We start from the raw sequence: 6000 nt of genomic DNA on the forward strand, positions 1-6000 counted from the left end.
GGGGGGGGGGTACTGTGGTGGTTGTATTCTCCAGCCACCTCCCTTGTGTGTGTTTTCCCTTCCCCTGTCTGTGTGGGCGTGGTGGCTGTCACTCCTGGCTCCCGGCTCAACCTCCACCTGCTGCAATCAGTTGGGCACCCTCCTCTGCTACACACCTGATTTCCATCAGCCATTACTAATGGCATATCAGCGGAGGCTCCACAACCTGTCAGCGCCAGATCGTTGTTTAAAACCCAGTGGTAAAACTCTCAGCCTTCTCAGCCATCTTAGAATTAGTTAGCTATTTCCGCTACACTTGAATGTTCTTCTTACCTGTTCTTCTTGTGCTCCAGGATTACTCTCCAGCCGGATTACTCTCCACGCTCCTCCACCTCAACAGCCGCTAGCAACCGGATTACTCTCCACGCTCCTCCACCTCAAAATAAAACCTTTGTAACACTCTGCCGTGTCCTGCGTTTGGGTCCTCTCAGATAACCGTAACACCCTTAACAATAGATAAACTGTGTTAAACAAAACAAACACCAGACTATTGCCAACATGTCGTTTTGGGGCAAACTAAATGTTATCTCTTCTGTTCAGCTGTACTTCATCATCCTGGCACACTGATGTGATCAATGACTTATATTGTGCAAGTCTATAAAATCTTCTCAAAACTGATGACAGGGGAGAAATACCCTGAAGAAGACAGCACTAAAACGTGGATACTTAACACACAGTAAAATGTGCTAATTTCTCAAGGATTACAGCCACAAACAATAAAACCCCTATAGAGACTCAATCCAGCTCCTTGTTTGTTTGTCATTATAAGAAAACGAGTTTGGTTTTGGAGATATAAAGTTTCGTAAATACACTTTAAATCTCCACCTGTTAGCACCATGATGGCGAGGCAGCAGTGTTGTTCCTGTGAAAATCACTGAATAAAATGTGCAATAATATATGCATGAAAAATAAATCCATCACCATGCCACCAACTAGTATGCAACAGTTGTCCTAAAAGCAACTGCACACACAAACACACACAAAAGCACACAAAGACCTGATAATGAGGTGGTCAGCACAAGGACTTGCAACGACAAAAATCTTATAGAAAAAGGGAAATTGAGTCCATGTTTGATTTATTTAAATGAGCAACTTTATGCTTTAAGCAGCAGTGTACAGTCCCGCTTTGCTCCCTTTAGTTGATTAAATTATCCTCGTTCGTTTCAGTGAGGTGTGTAGCCCGAGGCTGAGCTAAAGAAAACATTTTAGACACTCAGAGGCACCGCTAGACTGAAGCTAAGGTACAAGAAGCCAGCACACACTTCCCTAAAGAGTGAGTTTAAATCCATGTAAAGTGTAGGTAAGATCTTCTTCGTGAATACAAATAACTACAGGTTCATTAGATAATCACATGTAGAGTGGGGCAAAAAAGTATTTAGTCAGCCACCAATTGTGCAAGTTCTCCCACTTAAAAAGATGAGAGAGGCCTGTAATTTTCATCCTAGGTATACCTAAACTATGAGGGGAAACAAATCCAGGAAATCACATTGTCTGATTTTTAAAGAATTTATTTGCAAATTATGGTGGAAAATAAGTATTTGGTCAATAACAAAAGTTCATCTCAATACTTTGTTATATACCCTTTGTTGGCAATGACAGAGGTCAAACGTTTTCTGTAAGTCTTCACAAGGTTTTCACACACTGTTGCTGGTATTTTGGCCCATTCCTCCATGCAGATCTCCTCTAGAGCAGTGATGTTTTGGGGCTGTCGCTGGGCAACACAGACTTTCAACTCCCTCCAAAGATTTTCTATGGGGTTGAGATCTGGAGACTGGCTAGGCCACTCCAGGACCTTGAAATGCTTCTTACGAAGCCACTCCTTTGTTGCCCGGGCGGTGTGTTTGGGATCATTGTCATGCTGAAAGACCCAGCCACGTTTCATCTTCAATGCCCTTGCTGATTGTCACTCAAAATCTCACGATACATGGCCCCATTCATTCTGTCCTTTACACCAGTGGTTCTCAAATGGGGGTACGCGGACCCCTAGGGGTACGTTGGAGATTTATTTTATGTTAATGAAATATTTATACATATTTCAAAACGCGAAGTGTAATAACTGCAGATGCCACCCTGTCAGAATAACAAAGTTCCTCAGTGAAGCACAAGCACATGTTTCTCACTAAATTGTAAGTACAACTTATTAAAAAGATCAGTTCAATGCAACTAATGTCGTCTTAATGTTATTGCATGATGTTAAAATTGGTTTGCCATGAATTTAGTGATGGATTGTAAACATTTGAAATGTAGCATTTAAGTGTTTCTCAGTTACAAGGTTGTTGTTTTAATAAATCAGACACTGATGGTACAGCGCCGTACTGTACCTCTTTATATAGGCATTTCTTCCCTAACAAATTGTTTTTGCGCTGATCAGGGGGTACTTGGCTGAATTTGTTTTTCAAAGGGGGTACATTATTGAAAAAAGTTTGAGAATCACTGCTTTACACGGATCAGTCGTCCTGGTCCCTTTGCAGAAAAACAGCCCCAAAGCATGATGTTTCCACCCCCATGTTTCACAGTAGGTATGGTGTTCTTTGGATGCAACTCAGCATTCTTTCTCCTCCAAACACGTTAGTTGAGTTTTTACCAAAAAGTTCTATTTTGGTTTCATCTGACCATATGACATTCTCCCAATCCTCTTCTGGATCATCCAAATGCTCTCTAGCAAACTTCAGACGGGCCTGGACATGTACTGGCTTAAGCAGGGGGACACGTCTGGCACTACAGGATTTGAGTCCCTGGCGGCGTAGTGTGTTACTGATGGTAGCCTTTGTTACTTTGGTCCCAGCTCTCTGCAGGTCATTGACTAGGTCCCCCCGTGTGGTTCTGGGATTTTTGCTCACCGTTCTTGTGTTCATTTTGAACCCACGGGGTGAGATCTTGCGTGGAGCCCCAGATCGAGGGAGATTATCAGTGGTCTTGTATGTCTTCCATTTTCTAATAATTGCTCGCAGTTTATTTCTTCACACCAAGCTGCTTACCTATTGCAGATTCAGTCTTCCCAGCCTGGTGCAGGTCTACAATTTTGTTTCTGGTGTTAAAAATCCTACAATGTGATTTCCTGGATTCTTTCGCCCCATTCTGTCTCTCATAGTTGAAGTGTACCTAGGATGAAAATTACAGGCCTCTCTCATCTTTTTAAGTGGGAGAACTTGCACAATTGGTGGCTGACTAAATACTTTTTTGCCCCACTGTATATTGCTGGACATAAGCACCCCTGCAGGACACCTACCAACAAAGTAATGCAAAGAAAATCAGGTTTAATGATAAAAGTTAGCTCTTATAAACAAAGCATGAATTCAAAATGTCTTCATATAAAAACTCAAAGACACAAGTAGAGGAAGGCAGAAAGGGCTTTTTAAAGAAAATAATCTGCCCTCTAGCTGTTTTGTCAGTTCAGTTACTGCAGTGTATTAAACATGCTGTTTATGTGGCTCACATTATTGCCTAATTATTGCATGTTGTATTGCGTGTGTCAGCCAGGCCACCAGCCTCCAGTCTGTAAGTTCAACACTCCTCACTGAACAGCCACTCAATTACACTGAATCACTCTTTCATTGTGTTTCATTTGTCTCTCTTTATGGCCAACTCATCCATCAAACTTTCCCTTTCCTTTTGGTTTTTCTCTGACTTTGCAAAACAGTTCATTTTATTAAATTCACAAAATATTTACATATATTATATGAGATTTTTTATTAATAATCATCAGTGAATAAAAGGGCTTGAATAATCTGGTAAATACAAAAATTGCATCACTTTACTGTAATGCAGCTTTGAAAACCAGGGAAACGTATTCAATACACTTTTATCAGAATATAGGAATATATCAGTCTCACACTATGGTCTCACACTATGGTCTCACTCTATGGATTCACACTATGGTCTCACTCTATGGTCTCACTCTATGGACTCACACTATGGTCTCACACTATGGTCTCACTCTATGGTCTCACACTATGGTCTCTCACTATGGTCTCACACTATGGTCTCACACTATGCTCTCACACTATGGTCTTACTCTATGGTCTCACTCTATGGTCTCACTCTATGGACTCACACTATGGACTCACACTATGGACTCACTCTATGGTCTCACTCTATGGTCTCACACTATGGTCTCACTCTATGGTCTCACTCTATGGTCTCACACTATGGACTCACACTATGGACTCACTCTATGGTCTCACTCTATGGACTCACACTATGGACTCACACTATGGACTCACACTATGGACTCACTCTATGGTCTCGCTCTATGGTCTCACACTATGGTCTCACACTATGGTCTCACTCTATGGACTCACACTATGGACTCACACTATGGACTCACTCTATGGTCTCACTCTATGGACTCACACTATGGACTCACACTATGGACTCACTCTATGGTCTCACTCTATGGTCTCACACTATGGTCTCACTCTATGGTCTCACTCTATGGTCTCACACTATGGACTCACACTATGGTCTCACACTATGGTCTCACTCTATGGTCTCACACTATGGTCTCACTCTATGGTCTCACTCTATGGTCTCACACTATGGTCTCACACTATGGTCTCACTCTATGGACTCACACTATGGACTCACACTATGGACTCACTCTATGGACTCACTCTATGGACTCACACTATGGACTCACTCTATGGTCTCACACTATGGTCTCACACTATGGTCTCAAACTATGGTCTCACTCTATGGTCTCACACTATGGACTCACACTATGGACTCACTCTATGGTCTCACTCTATGGACTCACACTATGGACTCACACTATGGACTCACTCTATGGTCTCACTCTATGGTCTCACACTATGGTCTCACTCTATGGTCTCACTCTATGGTCTCACTCTATGGACTCACACTATGGACTCACTCTATGGTCTCACTCTATGGACTCACACTATGGACTCACACTATGGACTCACACTATGGACTCACTCTATGGTCTTACTCTATGGTCTCACACTATGGTCTCACACTATGGTCTCACTCTATGGACTCACACTATGGACTCACACTATGGACTCACTCTATGGTCTCACTCTATGGACTCAAACTATGGACTCACACTATGGACTCACTCTATGGTCTCACTCTATGGTCTCACACTATGGTCTCACTCTATGGTCTCACTCTATGGTCTCACACTATGGACTCACACTATGGACTCACACTATGGTCTTACTCTATGGTCTCACACTATGGTCTCACTCTATGGTCTCACTCTATGGTCTCACACTATGGTCTCACACTATGGTCTCACACTATGGTCTCACTCTATGGACTCACACTATGGACTCACACTATGGACTCACTCTATGGACTCACTCTATGGACTCACACTATGGACTCACTCTATGGTCTCACACTATGGTCTCACACTATGGTCTCAAACTATGGTCTCACACTATGGTCTCACACTATGGTCTCACTCTATGGACTCACACTATGGTCTCACACTATGGTCTCACTCTATGGTCTCAAACTATGGTCTCACACTATGGTCTCAAACTATGGTCTCACACTATGGTCTCACACTATGGACTCACTCTATGGACTCACTCTATGGACTCACACTATGGACTCACACTATGGACTCACTCTATGGTCTCACACTATGGTCTCAAACTATGGTCTCACACTATGGTCACTCTATGGACTCACACTATGGTCTCACACTATGGTCTCACACTATGGACTCACACTATGGACTCACTCTATGGACTCACTCTATGGACTCACACTATGGACTCACACTATGGACTCACTCTAAGGACTCACACTATGGACTCACTCTATGGACTCGCTCTATGGTCTCACACTATGGTCTCACACTATGGTCTCACTCTATGGACTCACACTATGGTCTCACACTATGGTCTCACACTATGGTCTCACACTATGGACTCACACTATGGACTCACTCTATGGTCTCACACTATGGTCTCACACTATGGTCTC

Source organism: Gymnodraco acuticeps, unplaced genomic scaffold (genome assembly GCF_902827175.1).
Source record: "Gymnodraco acuticeps unplaced genomic scaffold, fGymAcu1.1, whole genome shotgun sequence".
NCBI lineage: Eukaryota > Metazoa > Chordata > Actinopteri > Perciformes > Bathydraconidae > Gymnodraco > Gymnodraco acuticeps.